The sequence below is a fragment of the Tachyglossus aculeatus genome, chromosome 5 (genome assembly GCF_015852505.1).
Source record: "Tachyglossus aculeatus isolate mTacAcu1 chromosome 5, mTacAcu1.pri, whole genome shotgun sequence".
Taxonomy (NCBI): Eukaryota; Metazoa; Chordata; class Mammalia; order Monotremata; family Tachyglossidae; genus Tachyglossus; species Tachyglossus aculeatus.
Window position 1 is genome coordinate 95,254,651 of NC_052070.1, and position 24,037 is coordinate 95,278,687.

The 24,037-nt window shown below is 42.8% G+C and overlaps 1 non-coding gene across 1 annotated transcript; it reads right to left on the reverse strand.

Annotated features, from left to right (window-relative positions):
* Positions 1-294: 294 nt before the first annotated feature.
* On the reverse strand, positions 295-432 carry LOC119929301. The gene has a single exon (XR_005451433.1). It is a non-coding gene; the product is annotated as a small nucleolar RNA SNORA7 (small nucleolar RNA).
* Between the last annotated feature and the right edge of the window lie 23,605 nt (positions 433-24,037).

The following is a 24,037-nucleotide window of genomic DNA, read 5'->3' on the forward strand; positions in this document are numbered from 1 at the left end:
AATTTGCTTTAAAAGGTTACTGAAAAAAGAGTTTGCAAGTGCCAGACTAAAACTTAATAACTTTGTTGTTGTTGTCTTATGCTGTTGAGTTGTGTCTGACCCATAGTGATACCAAGGACACACCTCTCCCAGAACGCCTCACCTCCAACTGCAATCGTTCAGGTAGTGTATCCATAGGGTTTTCTTGGTAAAAATACGGAAGTGGTTTACCATTGCCTCCTTCCATGCAATAAACCTGAATCTCCACCCTCGACCCTCTCCCATGCCGCTGTTGTCCAACATAGGTGAGTTTTGACTTGTAGCAGATTGTCTTCCACTCATTAGCCACTGCCTGAGCTAGGAATGGAATGGATATGCCCCTGCTTGACTCTCCCTCCTCTAGTTGAGACTAGTAGAGTACTGGAAACTCTCCAGGTGTGACTCTGAGAGGTGTTAATAACCTTGTGGCCGGGAAAATAAAGTTTAAGCAGAATCAGACTTCTGACTTTTACCTTCCAGGACAGGAGAGTAATTTAGCAAAACTCAAAATGGCAGCCAACTAGCCAAGATTCTAATTCCCTACTCAGCTGAGGTCAAGTACAAAAAGCAATCTGAACTAACCCCAATTATCAAATCAATTGATTTCAGTAATGTTGTTCTGATTGGCTTTTAGCGAACAGGGCACTATTAATGTCAACATCAGACTCTTGCCCTTAGTCAAGCTCTTGTGCTAATACAGTTTTTGGTTAGGAGGGCAAGAAATTTCCCTCCATGTGAACAGTGATAACTGACTGGTCAATTTTACTTGTATTTCTTGGCAAAAATCTAGTCATTCAGAATGCGCTATTAGAATTCTCCTAGGGTACAAAATGTTTGTATCTCAGGGCTTGTAGAACTGTAATGGATATAGCCGACTTCAAAACCAGCTGCTGTGCAATTCCAATCCAAAGTACATAATTATGTTTTTCTCCATGTTTTCGATGGGAATTTGTCTGTTTATTGTTGTACTGTACTCTCCCAAGTGCTAAATACAGTATTCTGCACACAGGAAGCGCTCAGTGAATATGATTGACTAAATGAAGGAACTACCATTATTATTTTATTATTTCTAATAAGAATACTATCTTTAAATGAAGAAAAGTTATTCTTCTAGTTTAAAGTCTAAAATCAGTTGACGTTATCCCTTTAAGCATTTAATAGTAAACAGCCCTTGCTAATGCTCATTCGGACACAATTAGTTTGGCAGGTATGTGAAGTGTAGTATGTCAGTGAAAATTTTACAAAAACAAAGGAAAAGGTTAAAGTAGACTTTGATTACCATTTTTTTCCAGTTTATAAAGGTCTCTCTTCACAATTTAACTACAGCAATCTCATTTTTAGATGGGGAGTTCAACTGACCCAATATTCACTGTCTTCAGGACCTCAACACTCTTGTGACTCATTGACTTTAACGGAAATGTATGATGTTGCTGTCATTGAAACTTTCTCCCTTTGAGTTCTTTACATTTCCTATGTGTGGGAGAAAAAATAAATAAAACCTTGAAATGATCCATCTGGTTTCAATGGGACATGAACAGGAAATTGACAATGAGAGAAAGAGAAACATTGAATACTCAAGAAACACCAACAGAAAGACTATATTTCCTCTACATTGTGTGAAGGGAGTGTTTGTTTGAGGCTGCACTTGGTTCATGTTTGTTGATTCAGTTTAATTCAATCTGTACCCCTTTAGTTCTACATAGACCAAAGATCTATTAGGCACTAAGAACACCCATCCTTATTTGCCTGCCATCCTCTTCTCAATTGCTTCAGTTGCATGTCAAGTTGGCTGTGCCTTCTTATTTCGATCTTGTATCTTAGTCATGTCTAATTAACTGCCAACCTCTCACCCATGTCCAGCCTTTGGCCTGGAATGCCCTCCCTCTTCATATTCCACAGACAATCACTTTCCCCACACTCAAAGCCTTATTTCAGATGCATCTCCTCCAAGAGGCCTTCCCCATCTAGGTCTTCATTTCTCCATCTCACACTCCCTTCTGCATCACCCTTAAACTTGAACTTGCATCCTTTATTCAACCCTCTCCCATGCCTACGGCAGTTATGTACATATCCATCATATACATTGATTTCTATCACCCCCCCATAGACTATAAGCTTGTTGTGGGCAGGGTACACGTTCACCAACTCTGCTATTAATGTCTGTCTCCCCCTCTAGACTATAAGCTCATTATGGCCAGGGAATGTGCCTACTAATTCCCTTACATTGTATTCTCCCAAGCGCTTAGAACAGTACTCCTCACACAGTAAATTCATTCATTCAATCATATTTATTGAGCACTTACTGTGTGCAGAGCACTGTACTAAGCATTTGGGAAGTACAAGTTGGCAACATATAGAGACGGTCCCTACCCAACAACGGGTAGTAAATGTCATCATTATAGTGTACTCTCTCTAGTGCTCAGTACAGCACTCTGCACACAATAAGCACTCAATAAATATGATTGATTGATTTCATTCTGCTATCATTTCAGAGGTGACCCTTGAACCCAAAATTGACAGGTCATTAATATTACTGATATTTACATTAAGAGAGGATTCTAAGGTAATACCACTTTGAGTGGTGATTTATGACCTATACAGTTGAGCTACGTTGGTTCATAAAGAAGGGTTGGGCAAAGAAATGCTATTCTAGGACAAGCAATGGTCCAAACCAATCCAATATACTGTCTCCAATGGTGATAAAAAGGGATATTTGGATCGAAAGCTTGATGATTGCCCTCCCTCATGGTTAGGTGCACACACTCTAATGTATCTAAAATTTCCTTTTAATTTCCCATTGTAGATTCATTCAATTGTACTTATTGAGTGCTTTCTGTGTATATTGTGGATGTCTCTCAAAAAAAATTCTTCTTCTCCCACTCCCTTCAAATCCCACTTGGATTTGTGTAAATTATGCCATTTTTAAAATTCATATTAACGTCTGCTTCTCTCCCTAGATTGTAAGCTATTCTCCCAACTCATAAATTTGTGAGTTGGTAGAATCAAGCAAGAAAGGAAAGTCTGACTAAATCACTTCCCAAGAGATCCAAAAACATTGTTCATTTCTCCTTGAATGGCAACACTTAATTACCTCTTTGCACCTGGTTATGAGCCAGGTGTTTAATGAACATATCTACAATTCAATTTATATTTTTGGAAGCAGTGAAAGTCTCAGCAGATGACCTCTGACTTTAGGAACCGAACACAAAATAGGTTACAGGAAGAGCAGAATAGTTCAATAGCACTTTTTGCTTGCTTTATGGAGGACTGAGTAAAGATGTTCTCATCGGAGAGGGTGGTGGTAACCACTGGCTGTGGAAAATTCCGTTTATATCCCTATTTCCAAATGGACTTATTAACCATGAATCCTCTTAAGCCCTCTCCTAAAGACTAGCTTTTCAACTTTGTCTGCCAAAGTGGTGTCTTGCCCAAGACCATAGGCTAGCATGTTCTCCCCATAAGAAAACACACATAATGCTGTGTTTTTTTTGGCCTCACAATCCACAAACAGTTCCATACTCTAATTCAAAAGAATATTGCTGCTATAACAATGGAAAAATGGATGTGGGGAGGTGAGGCGGGGTAAAGAAAGTAACCTGTAGTATAAAAATGAGAGAGCCAAAAGCCACAGGACAGATATTTCTGTTACTGTAGGATATACGGCTTGTGCCAAACATTGGTTTGCTAGTTGGCATTTCATTGACAGCTCAAGCTTTCAAAGCACCTGAAAAATCAAGAAGATTGTACTCTGGCATTGGATTTGTTATGCTGGAGACTGCATTGGATAAAAACATGATTTTTTTCAAATAGTAAAATTCAAAAATGGATTATTTTCTTAATGTTGCAACCATGCCTTTGCCTTTCATCACTAAAGCCAAAATGTATTTGGGAAATAGTATTGTAATTATTCATGACCAGTTAAATATGAGTTTGAATTTTTGAATGCTCTCCTTGTAGATAGAGATTTCTGCTCCTTGAATGGATTCTCCTGAAGGCAGCTGATCAATAATTTAGTTTTTTCTTTAGAGCCCCCTTTCCTCTTTATAAAAGAAAGTAGACTTCCAAAAGAACACTTTTATTGTGTTTTGTGTTCATAATTTATCATCACACTGAACATGCTTTCTCCCCTTGCAGGCACCAAAAATGTGTGAGCCCTTTGCCTTCCTGTTCACTGTATTGGCTAGTACATGTAATCAGTTAGTCAGTGGCATTTATTGTGAACTTGCTTTATGCAGAGCACTGTGGAAGAGTACAATACAAAGACTGAATATGCCCACGGAAATACTAACATTTCTGTTTTTATAATTTTGTGTTCACACTTTCCAGGTCAAAGAACTTCATGGCCTTGTGGGTAGAGCATGGGCCTGGAGGTCAGGAGGACCTGGGTTCTAATCCAGGCCCCAACACATCTGCTTTGTGACCACTGGCAAGTTACTTCACTTCTCTGGGCTTCAGTTCCTCCACCTGTCAAATGGGGATGAAGACTATGAGTCCCATGTGGGACAGAGACTGTGTCCAACCGTATTATCTTATATCTACCCCAGTGCTTAGAACAGTGCTTCACATATAGTAAGCCCATAAATACCGTTATTGTTATTATTATTATCATTATTATTATTATTAGAATTTAAATACCTCTCCTCCTCTTCTTTCCCTGACCCTACTTTGATGCCTTGGCATGACGGTCCAAGCTAGGTTGGCCTAGAAAGAGGAAAAGACCCTGAAGTGTTTAGATTGGAGAAACTGCTCATGACCCACTCAGACAGAAAGCATTTTGGCATAAGATGGCAGTCACTCATCTTCCAAAATAAGATTGGGCACAGGCAATTACAGGGGAGAAATTTGGCAAGGAGCCGGCAACTAGGAAAATGGGAAAGCAGAACTTCAAAGCCACGAGAAGGAATCTTTGCCTACCTGAGGGAGAAGTTATTCCATTTTGGTGTTGGTCAGGAAGACGGAGTGTTGATAGGGAAAAACTACCAGCGTGAGACCCTAGGGACCACCTGCTCACTGAAGAGCTAAGAAAAATAGAGCAGTTGGTTTCAGAACAGTTGGGGGTCCATAAGTATGAGTACCAGTTCAGAGTTAGGTTGCTATTTCTGGATCTAATTTAAGATTCTGTTGTATGAGCTACCTAAGTAAATGCAGAAGACTCGTTTATTAGCAAATGACATGCATTGTGTGGAACATCCAAGATTGGAGACTGTCTGTCACAGGGGGGTGCAGTCCTTTAGCCTGTCTCATTCATTCATTCTTCCATTCAATCAGTCATATTTATCGACTCTCCTAACCTCAGCCCTTAAGATGCAGAATTGGTTAGCTGCAACAAGGATACTTCCCATGCTTGCTGGGAATTCTGAATCTTAGCATCATGGGGTGGAGGCTACAAGCTACAGGGCAATCTTGGGGGTACACTGAGGTAGATTCCCAAGAAACACCCTACCCCTCTAGTAAAACAAGCTGTGGGCCTTAGAACTATCTCTGGCTGGTCAACCTTAAAGGTGACTGGAAACATGACACCTGACCAGAGGAGAGAGACTATCCAAGATCCATTAATAAAACTCCTGTAGCCCATTTTCCTGTCTAGCCCTTATAAGAACAGTGATGACATCTACCCCATCAAGAACAAAGGATCAATCTGAGGTCAGATACTTCAGGACCAAGAACTTGTGCAGAGGAACTGATTATAATAATAATCATGACATGCCAACTGTATGCATCATTTGTTCTACCTAATTCCTTCCAACTGTGCTCCTGCTGGGGCGGAGTTTAATGAGAATAATATGAAGGGGTACAGCATATTGGAAGTGCATGCAAGGATTTTTTTTCATGTGCAAGACCCGTTACAGTTGAAGAAACTGCACCGCAATATTGTTGCTCTGTTAAAACAATATAACCTAGTATAAACTAGTCATTAATATTTGTTGAAGACTTACACTGTGCAGAGAATAGTACTAAATACCTAAGAGAATAAAACAGAGGCTGATATAGTAATTGAGCCAGAATGTAACAAGTGCTTGGATGAGCACGGTAGCAGTTTGGATGGAAAAGGGCAAATTCTGAAGATGTTGTGAAGGAAGAACTGACAGGATAAAAGCTTCCCCATCCTCGTATCTCAGCTATTTGGTTTAGAATTTGGTTCAGAGAAGCAGCATGACCTAGCAGATAGAGCATGGGCCTGGGAATCAGAAAGACCTGGCTTCTAATTGGAACTCTACTCCTTGTCTGCTGTGTGACCTCGGGCAAGTAACTTAAATGATCTGTGCCTCAGTTTCTTCATCTGTAAAATGGGGACTAAGACTGTGAGCCCTACATGTAACAGGGATTGTGTCCAACCTGATTAGTTTGTATCTATCCCAGCACTTAGTATAGTGCCTGGCACATTGTAAGAGCTTAAAAAATACCATTTAAAAAAATCTAATTGTATCTGCCCATCACATAGAATGCCCTATGTGAGACTCTTGTCAGAAATCTCTACTACTAAATGATATAGCTCCAGCAGGTACTTCCATACTTGTAGAACCCAGGTATTTTGAGGTTTCTAGCTGTCCCAAAGCACACTCTAAATATAGCAAAGCTGAGGGGCCACAGTTACTGGAGTAGATTTGGAAGTCTAAATTCAATGCCAAGCACAGGATTTGTTTGGAACCAGGCCTCAGAGCCCACGAAGAACATTAAATTAGAAAAATCTGCTAATTCCAATGATAAATACTTTATCTGTCTTGACAACTCCTGTGAATGTGGAAGGAGAGCACTGGAAGTTTCAGGTGTAATTTATCAATACTTAGGTAAATCTCATTAAATGGCTATCACAACAAAAGAACATCTGAAGAGAAGGCTCTGACAGATAAAAGTGAGCTAATTAAAGGTGTCCAAGAGTAAGCTTTGATGAATGGAGTAGAAAGAGAATGGACAGAAACTGTTCTTAAAATGAATAATGATGTCATGAGCAATATTGGGATTGAGGGGGTCCGAGCAAGGGTGGTCAAAAAGCTGAGGCTATGTGAATAGGGAGAATGCTGACTTCAAATGTCTATTGACATCACCCTCACCTTTCATCTGGCATTGAGTTTTCCTTCCAGCTTTCGTGTTCTTTCCATTATTTTCAGATGTACCAAAGGGAGATAAATTATTTCATTAAGAAAAAAGATAAGCAAATGATAAAATGTGTGTGTGAGAGCAAGAGACAGTGAGAGTGAGACAGAGAGAGAGAGAGAAAGAAAGAAAGAAAGAGAAGTCATACTCTGGCATCCCTCCAAAGTGGAAAAGAAAGTGTCAGATCTCAGCTGGTAAATAAGATGTTACTGTGAGGCTTATAAAGCCAAGATTCTTTCTCCTTTGTAAAGGCTCTACCTGCAAAACGTGAAGGGGACTCACTGACAGACACATTAAAACACCATTAAACTGTGAAATAGAACACAGTGTGAAAATAGATTTAACCTTCACAGCATATCGATCTCTACCCGCACCATGCCTAAGTTCTTGGACAACTGTTTTATAATAGGTTTTACTTATTTTCCTGTTGCTATGTTGACTTCCTCTGAGGAGGGTGTTATTTCTAAAAGCTCCTGACAGTCGAGGGAAGCGGGCTTGTTTCTCAGGGACCACTCAGCTTTGGAATGTTCCTGCCAGCTGCTCTACAAACAGAAATCAGTTTGGTGAAGAGGAGGAATTACTCTGGGTAGTGAGTAGTGATTACAATAAGGGATGAGAGGAGAGGAAGGCAAATGGAACAAGTAAGAGAAGAGAGAGTCAGAAATGTAAAGGACTTGAATCAACCAGAAGTAGGAGTGAAAGAGATCTTCAGACCCAGAATAAACAGCTTTTACACAAGCTTCCTTTCAATGGGAAAGGACACCTCTGCCACTGATAATTTCTCACCCTCTTTATCCATATGTCCCACCAGAAGAAGTTAAGTGCTGCTTCTTGACTAATTCAGGGATCAAACACATCAGATATCCAGAGGTTCCTTCACTTTCACTAGATTAAGGGAGCCAGCTCTATCACCCTGTGATTGAGTTTCTTTTGATCCCTAAAGAACAAAACTGAAAAGCTAGTAGGAAAAAAGTTTAAAAAAGCCCTTTCTAAAAGAGCATGTACATTTACCTTAAAAAAATTAACAGAAGTTGCCCCCCTCAAACCCTCCCACCTTGGTTTGTTCAACCAGGATGCCCCATTGATTAGGAAACAGAATAGCTCTTCAAGTGTAAAATACAAAGTGAAATACAAAAGGGGATTAACTGAATTGAAGATAGTTCAAAAAAAGATGAGAAATGGAAAGTAATCCAAGGGGTAAACAGTGGAGAAGGAAGTGACTTGCTATGAAGTCCACCCAAAGTAGAATGAGTTGGGTTTTTTAGTTTGTTTCTTTGTTTTTTTATGGTATTAAGTGTTTTCTATGTGCAAGCACATGGGTAGGTGCTGGGGTAGATAAAAGATAATCAGCTTGGACCCAGTCCATATCCTTCACTGGGCTTTACAGATGAGGTAACTGAGACACAGAGAAGTTCAGTGACTTGCCCACAATTACACACTAGACAAATGGCAGAGCTGTGATTAGAACCCAGGTCCTTCTGACTTGCAGGCCCATGCTCTATCCACTAGACCATGCTGCTTCTCAAAAATTAACTCCTAAGAGGAAAAACCAGAACAACTATTCCTCAGTAGAAAATGAAAAAAAAACCAATAGATTTACTCACTGACTTGGAATCCACAAGGATGATTGTGCCTGAATTTGAACATCCACAAAAGTATTTTCAAAACTTGAAAAGCAGTTTTAACAACATATACTAATGGAAAGCCTAAAATGACATCTGGTAGGGCTGGATGTTGGTATTGGGTAGGAAACCCTCTTTCAGTGCATCAAGAAAATCCTGCTATCCTGTTTGTACTTTTCTGTCTGCATTGGGGTGGTATCAGAAGTGTGGCCATCCTGACACGGAGAAAAAAAAATACATATCAATCAATGGAATTTATTGAGTGCTTGTTGTTTGCAGAGCATAGAACTAAGTGATTGGGAGAGAAAAATGCAATATATTAAATAGATATGGTGCCTGCCCTCTAAAATTGTATAGTCTAGTGAATGAAAAATTTGCTACCACTTCCTGTTTTGTGAAATCATTCCATTGTGCTCTTTGCACATGCAGCATGCTGTCTGATGTCATATAGGAGACTGTTCAATCCCCTTTACCTAAAGCTTGTCAATGGAGAGACAACTGACTTTCCCCACCTTGTTCCCCAGACATTGGAATCTTTCTTTAAAGGCAATGACAGATGAAAGGAACTAAGCGGGAGTCATGCAAGGCCTATGAACTTATTTATATCATCCTCAGCATTTTGGTATATATATATATATTTACTCAGTCATATATTAAATTATTTTGAAAGATCTAGTTGTAAATATTGACATGCCTGTCTCCCCCTTTAGAATAAAAACACCTTGTGGGTGGGAAATTCCTTTGTTATGTATTTTCCAAGAATTAAATGCTTCACTGCACTCAGTGGGCATTCAATAAAGACTATTACTACTACTAGTACATTGCTTCAGAAAGTTGGCAAAAGTACTTGTGAAAATTCCCTTGAAGTCGTTAATAATAGTAATAATGATAATAATAATAATGGTACTTATTATTTTATTATTACTTATGGCAGAAAAACAGTGTGGCTTAGTGGCACAGTCTTAGGAGTCAGAGGTCATGTGTTCTAATCCTGCCTTTGCCACTTGCCTGCTCTGTGGCTTCGGGCAAGTCACTTAACTTCTTTGTACCTCAGTTACCTCATCTGTAAAATGGGGATTAAGACTGTGAACCCCACATGGGACAACCTGATTAACTTGTATATACCCCAGTGCTTAGAATAGTGCTTGGCACATAGTGAATGCTTAACCAAAACCATTATTATTATTATTATTACTTGTTAAACACCTACTATGTGCCAAGCACTGTTCTAAGTGCTGGAGTAGATTTAGGTTAGTCAGATTGGACACAGTCCCTGTTCCACATAGGACTCACACTCTTAATATCCATTTTACAGATGAGGTAACTGAAGCCCAGAGAAGTAAAATGACTTACCCAAGGTCACACAGCAGACTTGTGGCATAGTGGGGACTAGACCCATGACCTTCTTAGTCTGAGGCCCTTGCTCTATCCACTAGACATACTGCTTCTCCATAATGACAACAATAATTACAAATACTACTACTAATAATTACTATTAATGGGTCTTTTAAGTGCTTATTATGTTCCAGGTACTGTACTGAATGCTGAGTTAGATACAATTTAATCAGGTTGGACATCACCCACATGGGGCCACAGTCTTAATCCTCATTTTACAGTTGAGGTAACTGAGGCACAGAGAAATAAAATGACTTTTCCAAGCAGCAGACAAGTGGAGGAGCTGGGATTAGAATTCAGGTCCTTCTGACCTTTAGGCCTGTGCTCTATCTAACATGCTGCTTCTTGATTTGTTAGTTGTTAAGTGCATACTATCTGCCAATCACTGTACTAAGTACTGGGATAGATACAAGTTAATCAGTTTAGATATAGTCCCTGTTTCACATGAGACTCACAGTCTAAGTAGGTGGGAGAACAGATATTGAATTCTCATTCTGCAGATGAGGAAACTGAAGCACAGGGAAGTTAAGTGACCTGCCCAAGGTCACAGAGCAAACAAGTTGGAAGAGCTTGGATTAGAACCCAGGTGCTCTGAATCCCATGTCCATGATTTTTCCACTAGGGCATGCTGCTTCTCTATAGAATCATTTACAGAACCTGTTAAAAATACTGCATATTTTTTTTTCCATTTATTAATCATCAATGATATTTTTTGAGCTCTTACTATGTGCAAAGCACTATACTAAGAATTTGGCAGAGTTCATTACAACAGGGTTCAAGAGAAGCTTTCCCTGTCAAGAATGAGCTTACAGTCCAGAAGAAGAAACAGACATTAATATAAATGAATAATTTATAATATTCAAATTTAAAATATATGTACATAAATCTATGGGATTGATGGTGGGGCAAACATCAGAAACCCATGGGTCACAGATCCAAATATACAGATGACACAGAAGGGAAAGGGAGCTGGAGAAAAGAGAGCTTAATTGGGAAAGACGTCTTGGAGAAGATATGACCTTAATAATGCTTTGAAAGTAAGGAAAGTAATGGACTGGTGTATATGGAGGGAGAGGGGGCTCCAGGCTAGGTGGAAGATATGGGAAAGGGGTCAGTGGCAAGATAGATAGTATCAGGGCATAGTGAGTAAACTGGCACTAGAGGAGAAAAGTTTGTGAGCTAGGCTATAGTAGATCAGTGAGGAAAGGTTGGAGAGAGTGTGTTGATTGAGTGCTTTAAAGCCATTGATTTCTGTTTGGTAAGGAAATGGATGGGCAACCATTGGAGGTTATGAGGAATGAGGAGACAAGGACTTAACTTTTTTTAGAAAAATGATCCATGTAGCGGAGTGAAGTATGGACCGGAGTGGGGAGAGAGAGGAGGCAGTGAGGTTAGCGAAAAGGCTGATGCAGTAGTCAAGGCAGGATAGGGTAAGTGCTTGGATCAACATGGTAGCAATTTGGAAAGAGAAGAAAGGGTGGATTTTAGCAATGTTGTAAAGATAGAACCTATAGGATTTGATGACAGATTGAATATGTGGATTGAATGAGAGACACTGCCTCTCCCACTAGACTGTAACTGCTTTTCAATTAATCAACCATATTTATTGAATGCTTATTGTGTGCAGAGAACTGTATTAAATACTTGGGAGAGCTTAGAATCTAGAGGGGGTGACTGAGAGTTGATATAAGTGAATTATGGATATGTATGTAAGTGCTTTGGGGTTAAAGGGGGGTGAATAAAGGATGCATTCATTCATTCATTCATTCGAATTTATTGAGTGCTTACTGTGTGCAGAGCACTGTACTAAGTGCTAGGGAAGTACAAGTTGGCAACATATAGAGACAGTCCCTACCCAACAATGGGCTCACAGTCTAGAAAGGGGAGACAGACAACAAAATAACATGTAGACAGGTGTCAGGTAATCAGGATAAATAGAAATAAAGCTAAATGCACATCATTAACAAAATAAATAGGATAGTAAATATGTACAAGTAAAATAGAGTAATAAATCTGTACAAACATATAAACAGGTGCTGTGGGGAGGGGAAGGAGGTAGGGTGGGGGGGATGGGGAGGAGGAGAGGAAAAAGGGGGCTCAGTCAGGGAAGTCCTCCTGGAGGAGGTGAGCTCTCAGTAGGGCTTTGAAGGGAGGAAGAGAGCTATCCTGGTGGATGTGCAGAGGGAGGGCATTCCAGGCCTTGGGGAGGACGTGGGCCGGGGGTCGATGGTGGGACAGGTGAGAACGAGGTACAGTGAGGAGGTTAGTGGCAGAGGAGTGGAGGGTGTGGGCTGGGCTGTTGAAGGAGAGAAGGGAGGTGAGGTAGGACGGAGCGAGGTGATGGAGAGCCTTGAAGCCGAGAGTGAGGAGTTTTTTCTTGATGCATAGGTTGACTGTTATCCACTGGAGATTTTTGAGGAGGGGAGTAACATGCCCAGAGTGTTTCTGCACAAAGATGATCCAGGCAGTAGCATGAAGTATAGACTAAAGTGGGGAGAGTCAGGAGGAGGGGAGATCAGAGAGGAGGTAAGATGAGAGATTGAACCAGCAAGGTAGCGGTTTGGATGGAGATGAAAGGGTGGATCTTGGCGATGTTGCAGAGGTGAGACCCACAGGTTTTGGTAATGGATTGGATGTGGGGGGTGAACGAGAGAGTGGAGTCGAGGATGACACCAAGGTTCTGGGCTTGTGAGACGGGAAGGATGGTAGTGCTGTCTACAGTGACAGGAAAGTCAGGGAGAGGGCAGGGTTAGGGAGGGAAGGTAAGGAGTTCAGTCTTGGACATATTGAGTTTTAGATGGCAGGCAGACATCCAGATGGAGATGTCCTTAAGGCAGGAGGAGACCCAAGCCTGAAGGGAGGGAGAGAGAGAAGGGGCAGAGAGGTAGATTTGGGTGTCATCTGCGTAGAGATGATAGTTGAAGACATGGGAGCAAATGAGTTCACCAAGGGAGTGAGTGTAGATACAGAACAGAAGAGGACCAAGAACTGACCCTTGAGGAATCCCTACAGTAAGGGGATGGGAAGGGGAGGAGGAACCCACAAAGGAGACTGAGAATGAATGGCCGGAGAGTTAAGAGGAGAACCAGGAGAGGATGCAGTCTGTGAAGCCAAGGTTGAATAGAGTGTTGAGGAGAAGGTGGTGGTCCACAGTGTCGAAGGCAGCTGAGAGTTCGAGGAAGATTAGGATAGAGTAGGAGCCGCTGGATTTGGCAAGAAGGAGGTCATTGGTGACCTTCGAGAGGGCAGTTTTGGTGGAGTGTAGGGGATGGAAGCCAGATTGGAGGGGATCAAGGAGAGAGTTGGCATTGAGGAATTCGAGGCAGCGGGTGTAGACGACACATTCAAGGAGTTTGGAAAGGAATGGTAGGAGGGAGATAGGACGATAACTAGAAGGGGAAGTGGGGTCAAGAGAGGGTTTTTTTAGGATGGGGGAGACATGGACATGTTTGAAGGCAGAGGGGAAGGAACCAGTGGAGAGTGAGCGGTTGAAGATGGAAGTTAAGGAGGGGAGGAGGGAAGGGGAGAGAGATTTCATAAGATGAGTGGGAACGGGGTCAGAAGCACAGGTGGCTGGAGTAGCACTTGAGAGGAGGGAGGAGATCTCATCTGAAGATACTGCTGGGAAGGATGGGAGAGTAGCAGAGAGGGTTGAGAGCAGTGGGGTTGGAGAAGGGGGAGGAGTGACTTTGGGGAGCTCAGACCTGATGGAGTTAATTTTACTAATGAAGTAGGAGGCCAGATTGTTGGGAGTGAGGGAAGGAGGATGGGGAGGAACAGGAGGCCTGAGAAGTGAGTTAAATGTACAGAAGAGCTGACGGGGATGATGGGCATGGGTGTCAATAAGGGAGGAGAAATAGTTTTGTCTGGCAGAGGAGAGAGCAGAGTTAAGGCAGGAAAGGATAAACTTGAAGTGAACAACGTTGGCTTGGTGTTTAGACTTTTGCCAGCAGTGTTCAGCAGCTCGAGCATAAGAGCGAAGGAGGCAGTGGCAGTGATCCAAGGCTGTGGGTTAGCGGTATGAGAGCGGCGAAGGGAAAGGGGAGCGAGCGAGTCAAGCTGAGTAGAGAGGGTAGAGTTGAGAGCAGTAATCTGATCATCAAGATTGGGTAGAGAGGAAAGGGAGGTGAGGTGATGCCAATCCAAGTGTATATGAGACATAGAAAGGAGTGGGAGAAGAGGAAATGGGGCTTAGTCAGGGAAGACCTCTTGTAAAGGCTTTGAAGGAGAGGAGAGAGACTTTCTGTTGAATATGAAAAGGGAAGGCATTCCAAGCCAGAGGCAGGATGAGGGTGAGAGGTCAGAGGAGAGGTAGACAAGATAGAAGTACAGGAAGTAGGTTGGCATTAGAAGAGTGAAGTGTGCAGGCTGTGTTATTGTAGGAAATAAGGGAGGTAGGGTAGGAGGGTGGAAGGTGATTGAATGCTTTAAACTTGATGTTAAGAAGTTTCTGTCTGTGGAGGTGGATGGGAAAGCACTGGACGTTCTTGAGGAGCAGGGAAACAAGGACTGAATGGTTTTATAAAAATCCTTGAGAGCAGAATTCACATCTACCAACACTATTGTATTGTACTGTATTGTACAATCCCAAGCGCTTAGTCCAGGGTTCCGTACACAGTAAGTAATCACAGTAAGTAATCAATAAATACCCTTCATTAATTGATAGATAAGAATAAAGTCCTATTGATAGGAGGAAGAACTGAACTGTCCACAGATGGAGGAGGAGTAACGTAGTTCACTTAAGAAATTCCACTGGCAATATATTTCTAATGTAGCAGGGGGCTTTGAGTATGATGGTACTCACAAATACATTTCCTGGAGTCTGAGAGTATGTAAACTTCTATTTTTTCAAAGAAATTGATAAGTTGGCAGTTTAGATGTATGTGTCCTTTAAAAATTCCATTGTACTGTTGGAAAGTTAACATGGAGAAAGGGGCAATAAACATAGAGAAGGTCACTTGCAGTCTTGACTGCAAAAGGAAAATGTTTTGTTTTTTAGAAAGATGCAGGATTCAGAGACAAACTGAATGTGCAATATGAATCATGGAGCAGAAAAAATAATGATTGAACTCTTTATCCCCATGAGGTCTTTCTTCTGGAAAATACTCAGATACAGATTAACAAACAGGGCTAAGAGTTCAGCCCTAGAGAGTAGATTGACTCTTCAAATCTGCTCCCCTGTTGATCTTGCCAAAATGGTCACTGCCTGGGGCATTGTGAAAAATGTGCTCTAAAAGATCTGCTCAAAATAGCTACCCTGGGGAAGCCTGTGCCAACTTGTCTGGTTCTTCCAGGGAAATGGGCAGCACAAGAGAAGAGTCTGCCAGTCCCAGACTTCATTGGCATCATTTTGAAGTGACATTATGCTGCCAGTCTTACATATTTTTTTTTCTTTCACTGAAATATTAAAGTTCAATAATCATAGTACTGCTGGTTGAGTCTGTTGGAAATGTCTTGGCTAAGACATTCTTAAGAAAGATTATTTCAAAGATCAAGTCCCAGTCGACTTCTTCCTCCCTGATTCTAGATTTTATCTCTGGGAGTGGGAGTGTTCAAAGGCACAAAAGACAGTCAACAATCATCTATTGTGGTCATTCACATCATTTCCTCCCAGAGCCAAAATTCAAAGTCATTGTCCAATGTGGCCTTTTTCTTAAAGTAAATTATCATCTTTTTAACACTTCCTACATCCTGATCAGAAATACTAATTCAAAGGTGACTGAGTTCATTGTGGGCAGGGATTGTCACTCTTTATCTCTGTATTGTACTTTCCCAAGTGGTTATTATAGTGCTCTGCATACAATAAGCACTTAATAAATATGATTCAATGAATACATGACTAAGAAGAATAAATAGCCATTTAATCAATCAGTCAAGGGCATTTGAGTGCTTAATGTGTGCCAAGCAGTGTACTAAACCCTTGGGAGTGTGTAGTACAACAGAGTTGGTAGACATGTTCCCTGCCCACTAGGAGGTTATAGTGTAGAGGGGGAGACAGACATTAAAATAAATTATGGATATGTTGATAAGTGCTATGAGGCCGAGGACAAGTTGAATATCACATGTTTGGAGGGTACAGATCCAAATGCCTAGAGAATAGGGGAAATGAGGACTTAGTTGGGGCAGGCCTCTTGGATATGGTGTTAAGATGTTTACGAGTAAAGTTTTCAATAAAAAATACTTAATGGAGCCAGGAGGAAAAATTTAGTGGCCCTCCAAGGGCATCATTACTTAATAACTGTGGATTTTCTGATTATGATTCATCTTTTCTGAATGATGTGTTCATTCTAATCTTAGAAACATATATGGAAAGCTTCTATTGTCTATCATCATTATTGGGTAGGGAATACACAATAACGTATGCAGGCTGTGTACAGAGTACTGTATTATACTAACCTCTTGGGGGTATACAATAAAGTGGAAGAAGTGTCTTTCCTTGAGATGCTTACATCAATTCTTCTAAAAATGTCCTAATCATGCCTAGGTTTAATTTCATATAAGTCAGTTCTAAATGTGCTTTGGAATCTTGGTCTGCACAGGTCTCATTCCCTAGGAAGGAATCTCAGGATTTACTTTCACTGTGCTGAAAAGCCTGGCCTGTTTCTAAAAATTACAGTACTTGTTAAATGCTTACTATGTGCCAGGCACTGGGCATTGAATTAAGCACTGGACAAGTTAATCAGATTGGGCAAAGTCCTGCAATCGTATTTATTGAGTGCTTACTGTGTACAGGGCACCATACTAAGTGCTTGGGAAAGTACACCACAATAATATAGCACACAATTTTCCTGCCCACAGAAAGCCCACACGGGATTCATGGTCCAAGTAGGAGGCAGAACAGATATTTAATCACAATGTACAGATGAAGAAATTGAGGTACAGAGAAAGTAAGTGAAGCGACTTGTCCAAGGCCACATTGTAGGCAATTGGCAGAGCCTGGATTAGTACTCAGGTCCTCTGACTACCAGGCCCATGCTCTGAAGCCACACAGCTTTTAAGACAGAAATGGCCTTTATCTCTCACTAATAAGATTACTGAGCTTCCTTTAAAATGTCCTTAAAGTTGAAATAAATTAAAATCCATTTTGTTCATTTGTCCACTGATATATTAAAGAATTTTAATAGCAACAAGAACATGACCTTACCATGCCTAAATCTCTACACATCTGCCTCAGTCACCCAGTTGCCTTTTTACAACCTTAATTAGCTTTTCATCTTTTATTTCCATGGTGCTGAAAAAAGAATACCCAGATTATAAATCACTAGAATTCCTCTTAGTGCAAATATGCTAAGCATTGTCCCACTTGTTCATATGAAGTGGTAGCAAAATATGCTTCTTTTAGTGAGAAATACCGTTTTACACACACTAAATCCCTATTGTGTCATTAGCAGATACAATTTATTCCAGTGTTACACAGCCTTCTCCTTTCCCTCAGTGGTCCCTAATTAACTTCAGTGAAACCTTTTTCTCCAAATCCTTATCCCTACTGTTCCAAGAAATGCTCTCATTCTCTCCTGGTCTTCTTTCTAATTTTTGAATTCCAAGCACTGTATTCACCATCTCTTCTCTACAATCATTTGCCAAAACTACTTCTCATTTTATTTGATTCAGAAAAGGCTAGGAAGCTAAGGTGTGTAAATTATGGGATGTTAGTATACTCTCCATAAACAGGAAAGCATGGATCATCTCCAAAGGGGGAAGAAGTTGACTCAAATGAGTAATTTCTAGAAGGACAAGTTCAAGGGCAGATTGAATATTTCCCCCCCACCCCAATTCCTCTCCCAAACTGCATCACCTATGCACTGTCAGCACCTACCTAAGCAGAGGTATTAACCACATCCACTACCTCCACAGCACTTGTATATGTATCTTTGGATTCTTCATTTTCCCTAACTGAAACAGTATATTATAAGCTACATGAGGGCAGGGCTCATGTTTACTCACTTTATTGAATCAATCAATATTGAGCTCTTGTTATGTGTAGAGCACTGTACTAAGTGCTTGAGAGAGTACAATACAACAGTATCACAGAGTTGATAGGCTCATCCTCTGCCCATAACGAGTTTACAGCCTAGAGTGGTAGAGAGACAATTATGGATATGTACAAAAGGACTGTGGGGCTGAAGGAGGGGTGTGAATAAAGGAAGCAAATCAGGGCGATGCAGAAGGAAGAAGGAGAAAAGGAAATGAGGACTTAGTCAAGGAAGGCCTCTTGGAGGAGATGTGCCTTCAGTAAGTCTTTGAAGGTTGGGAGATTAATTGTCAGATATGAAGAGGGAGGGTGTTCCAAGTCAGGGGCAGGACGTGGGCAAGAAGTCGGTGATAGACAAGATCAAGTTACAGTGAGTAGAGAAGTGAAGTATGTGGGGTGGGTTGTAGTAGGAGAGCAGTGAGGTGAGGTAGGAGGGGATGAGGTGATCGAGGGCTTTAAAGTCGATAGTAAGGAGTTTCTGTTTGATGAAGAGGTGGATGGGTAACCACTGGAGGTTCTTGAGGAGTGGGGTAACATGGACTGACTGAACGTTTTTGTAGAAAAATGATCTGGACAGCCATGTGAAGCATGGACTTGAGTGGGAAGAACAGGAGGCAGGGAGGTCAGCAAGGAGGCTGAAACAGTAATCAAGGCAGGATAGGATAAGTGATTCAAATAACTTGATTGCTTGATCAGTTTGGAGGGAGAGGAAAGACAGATTTTAGTGTTGTTGTGAAGGTTGAACTGACAGGATTTAGTGAAGGATGGAAGGTTGAATGAATGGGATGAGTCAAGGCTAATACCAAGGTTATGGGCTCCAGAAACAGGAAGGATTGTGGTGCAGTCTAAGTGATGGGAAAATTATAGGGAGGACAGGGTTTGAGTGGGAAAATGAGGAGTTCTGTTTTGTCCATGTAAGTTTGAGGTGTCAGTAGAAATCCAAGTAGAGAGGTCTTGAATGCAGGATGAAATTTAGATTTGGGAACCACCTACAGAAAAGCAGTAGGTGGAGCCATGGTAGTGAATGAGTTTTCCAAATGAGTGAGTGTAGATGGAGAAAAGAAGTGGACCCAAAACTAAACCTTGAGGGACTCCCACAGTTAGGGGGCGGGAGGCAGAGGAGGATCCCGCAAAACAGGCTGACAGCAAGTGGTCAGAGAGATAAGAAGAGAACCAGGAGTGGACAGTGTCAGTGAAGCTGAGGTTAGATAATGTTTCCAGGAGAAAGGGGTGGCTGACAATGTCAAAGGCAGCTGAGAGGTTGAGGAGGATTAGGATGGAGTAGAGGCCAATGGATTTGACAAGAAGGAGATCATTTGTGGTCTTTGAGAGGGCAGTTTTCGTAGAGTGAAGGGGACGAAAACCAAATTTGAAGTGATCAAAGGGAGAATTGGAGGAGAGAAACTAGAGAGAGCAGTTGTAGGCAACTCGCTCAAAGAGGTTGGATAGGAATGGTAGGAGGGAGATGGGGTGATAACTGGAGGGAGCCAAGTGGTCAAAGGGAGGGTTTTGGTTTTTTTTAGGATAGGAGAGAGAGAGACATGAGCATGTTTGAAAGCAGTGGGGAAGAAGCCACTGGAAAGAGATCAGTTCAAATTGTTGGTCAGGGAGGGGAAAAGAGAAATGAAAACTGCTTTGGTAAGATGCAAAGAGATGAGGTCAGAGGCACAGGTGGAGGGGATGGATTTTGAGAAAAGGAAGGTGCTCTTCTGTTGAGATACTGCCGGGAAAGATGGGAGAGTTGATAAAGGGGCAGGGAGGAGGAAGGAACTGGAGAGGAGCAGGGAAGATTTTAGAGAGATCACACCTGATAGTTTCAATTTTCTCAATAAAGTATGTGACTAGGTCATTAGGGGCAAGAGATGGGAGAAGCTGGCGAGCAGGTGGCGAGGAGGAAGGAGTTAAATTTCTGGAGAAACCATTGAGTACAATGGGAATGGATGTCAATAAGGATGAAGAAATAATTTTGCCAGCCAGAGGAGAGGGCAGAGTTGAAGCACACAAAGATGAACTTGAAGTGGAAGAGGTCAGCCTGATGCCTAGATTTCCACCAGCAGCCCTCTATGGCACATGCACAAGGGCAAAGAAAGCAGACTGTGGCAATGATCCAGCGCTGTTGGTTAGTGGTATAAGATTGATGAAGGGATAAGTGAGTGAGTGAGTTGAGTTCAATTTAGAGGATCATGCTGAGGGAATCAATTTGGTCATCAAGGGAAGGTAGTTAGGGTGTGGAGGTCAACCCTCTCTTAACCCCACCTCACCTTCTAGTTATCACCCCATCTCCCTCCTACCATTCATTTCCAAACTCCTTGAACAAGTCGTCTACACGTGCTGCCTTGAATTCCTCAACACCAACTCTCTCCTCGACCCCCTCCAGTCTGGCTTCTGTCCCCTACATTCCACAGAAACCGCCCTCTCAAAGGTCACCAATGACCTCCTGCTTGCCAGAACCAATGGCTCATACTCTATCCTAATCCTCCTCGACCTCTCAGCTGCCTTCAACACTGCGGACCACTCCCTTCTCCTCAACACGCTATCCAACCTTGGCTTCACAGACTCCGTCCGCTCCTGGTTCGCCTCTTATCTCTCCGGTTGTTCATTCTCAGTCTCTTTTGCAGAATCCTCCTCCCCCTCCCATCCCCTTACTGTGGGGGTTTCTCAAGGTTCAGTTCTTGGTCCCCTTCTGTTCTCTATCTAAACTCCCTCCCTTGGTGACCTCATTTGCTCCCACGGCTTCTACTATCATCTCTACGCTGATGACACCCAAATCTACATCTCTGCCCCTGCTCACTCCCCCTCCCTTCAGGCTCGCATCTACTCCTGCCTTCAGGACATCTCCATCTGGATGTCTGCCAGCCACCTAAAACTCAACATGTCCAAGACTGAACTCCTTGTCTTCCCTCCCTAACCCTGCCCTCTCCCTGACTTTCCCGTCACTGTTGACGACACTACCATCCGTCCCGTCTCACAGGCCCGCAACCTTGGTGTCATCCTCGACTCTGCTCTCTCGTTCACCCCTCACATCCAAGCCGTCACCAAAACCTGCCAGTCTCAGCTCCGCAACAATGCCAAGATCCACCCTATCCTCTCTATCCAAACTGCTACCCTGCTTGTTCAAGCTTTCATCCTATCCTGTCTGGACTACTGTATCAGCCTCCTCTCCGATCACCCATCCTCTTGTCTCTCCCCACTTCAATCCATACTTCACGCCACTGCCCGGATTGTCTTTGTCCAGAAACGCTCTGGGCATGTTACTCTCCTCCTCAAAAATCTCCAGTGGCTACCAATCAACCTGCGCTTCAGGCAGAAACTCCTCACCCTCGGCTTCAAGGCTCTCCATCACCTCGCCCCCTCCTACCTCACCTCCCTTCTCTCCTTCTACAGCCCAGCCCGCACCCTCCGCTCTTCTGCTGTTAATCTCCTCACTGTGCCTCGTTCTTGCCTGTCCCGCCGTCGACCCCCGGCCCACGTCATCCCCCTGGCATGGAATGCCCTCCCTCCCAACATCCGCCAAGCTAGCTCTCTTCCTCCCTTCAAGGCCCTACTGAGAGCTCACCTCCTCCAGGAGGCCTTCCCAGACTGAGCCCCCTCCTTCCTCTCCCCCTCGTCCCCCTCTCCAACCCCACCGTCTTACCTCCTTCCCTTTCCCACAGCACCTGTATATATGTATATATGTTTGTACATATTTATTACTTTATTTATTTTACTTGTACATATCTATTCTATTCATTTTGTTTTGTTTTGTTCTCTGTCTCCCCCTTCTAGACTGTGAGCCCAGTGTTGGGTAGGGACCTTCTCTATATGTTGCCAACTTGTACTTCCCAAGCACTTAGTACAGTGCTCTGCACACAGTAAGTGCTCAATAAATACGATTGATTGATTGATTGATTGATTGAGGCAAAATGAGACATGATGATGAGAAAATTGGGTGGGGTCAAAAGATTGGAGGTGTTTGTGGGGGAACAGGATATATTTTCAGGGAGGAGGTGTGTGGGAGAGAAGGCAGGTGAGGAGGTTGTTGTCAGATAGAGGGATTTCAGAGTTTGTGAGGGTAGAATTTGTGCAGTGGTTAGAGATAATGAGCTCATGTGTGTGTCCAAGTTGTTGAGTCCAAGTTAGTGAGTGGGCAAGCGGGGCTGGAGTACAAAGTCAGTGGAATTGAAGAGTGATAGAAAGTGGGCAGCAGAAGGGTAGTCAGGAACCAAAATGGTTCGGAGAGTTGGACATGGGGCCTGCTGAGTAGTAGTTGATTGTTTCTAGAATCTGGAATGGGTAGTAGAGTTGGATGATGTGGACTTTGAAGAAAGGGAAAGAAAGGGAAGGGGGAGGTGGAATGTGAGAAAGCAGCACTGGGGAGTGAGAAGGAAATTGAGGCCTCCCCGTATTCCAGTGAGTCTGGGCGAGTGGGTGAGGATGAGGCCCCTTCTAATAATAATAAAAATGATGGCATTTGTTAAGTGCTTATTATGTGCCAAGCACCGTTCTAAGCGCTGGGGTAGATACAAGGTAATTAGGTTGTCCCACGTGGGGCTCACAGTCTTAATCTCCATTTTAGAGATGAGGGAACTGAGGTCCAGAGAAGTTAAGTGACTTGCCCAAGGTCACACAGCTGATAAGTGGCGGAGTGGAATTAGAACCCATGACCTCTGACTTCCGAGCTCATGCTCTTTCCACTAAACCACACTGCAGCAGGGGAGACCATGTAATCTGGGGAGATCAAGGTTTCTGTCATGCTGAGGAGGAGGAGTGATTGGGTCAGGAACAGGTCAAGGATGAAGTATAGCTTCCCCATGAAGGAGCAGGGGTTCCACAGGCCACACTTGGCTGAGGCTCTCCGGAGGGTGAGGAGGGGTTGGATGGGAGTGAGCTGACCGGTACTGGCATGTGGTGCGGGGATGGTGGTGGGGTTTTAAGGGGCGGTGCTGGGACAAGATAGCAGGGATGGGGTGGGTGTGAAAAAATTGTGAAGAGGGGTTGGATGAAGGAGGAGGAAAGGAAAAGGGTGGTAAGTGAGGTTATCAGCAGCAATAACTACTTAATCAGTGGTGTTCTGAGTACATCACTGAATTGTATGCAAATCCTTGGGCCCTCCCAAGCAAATAGCAAAGAAAATCTTTGCCTAGAGTAAGTGCTCAATAAACACTACTGCAGGAGTGAAAACTCCTCCTGTAGATTGTAAAATACTTTTGGCAGATATCTTGTTTACCAACTCCACCCTATTGTGGTTTTCCAAGCATTTGGTACAGTGAATACAGCATACAGTAAGCATTCAATAAAACCCACTGATTGATTGATCAATTCATTCATTCATTCAACTGTATTTATTGAGTGCTTACTGTGTGCAGAGCACCATACTAAGCATTTGGTAAGTACAAATTACCATCTCTGCCCCTGCTCTCTCCCCCTCTCTCCAGGCTCGCATCTCCTCCTGCCTTCAGGACATCTCCATCTGGATGTCTGCCCGCCACCTAAAACTCAACATGTCCAAGACGGAACTCCTTGTCTTCCCTCCCAAACCCTGCCCTCTCCCTGACTTTCCCATCTCTGTTGACAGCACTACCATCCTTCCCGTCTCACAATCCCACAACCTTGGTGTCATCCTCGACTCTGCTCTCTCATTCACCCCTCACATCCAAGCTGTCACCAAAACCTGCCGGTCTCAGCTCTGCAACATTGCCAAGATCCGCCCTTTCCTCTCCATTCATACCGCTACCCTGCTTGTTCAAGCTCTCATCCTATCCTGTCTGGACTACTGCATCAGCCTTCTCTCTGATCTCCCATCCTCGTGTCTCTCCCCACTTCAATCCATACTTCATGCTGCTGCCTGGATTGTCTTTGTCCAGAAACGCTCTGGGCATGTTACTCCCCTCCTCAAAAATCTCCAATGGCTACCAATCAATCTGCGCATCAGGCAGAAACTCCTCACCCTGGACTT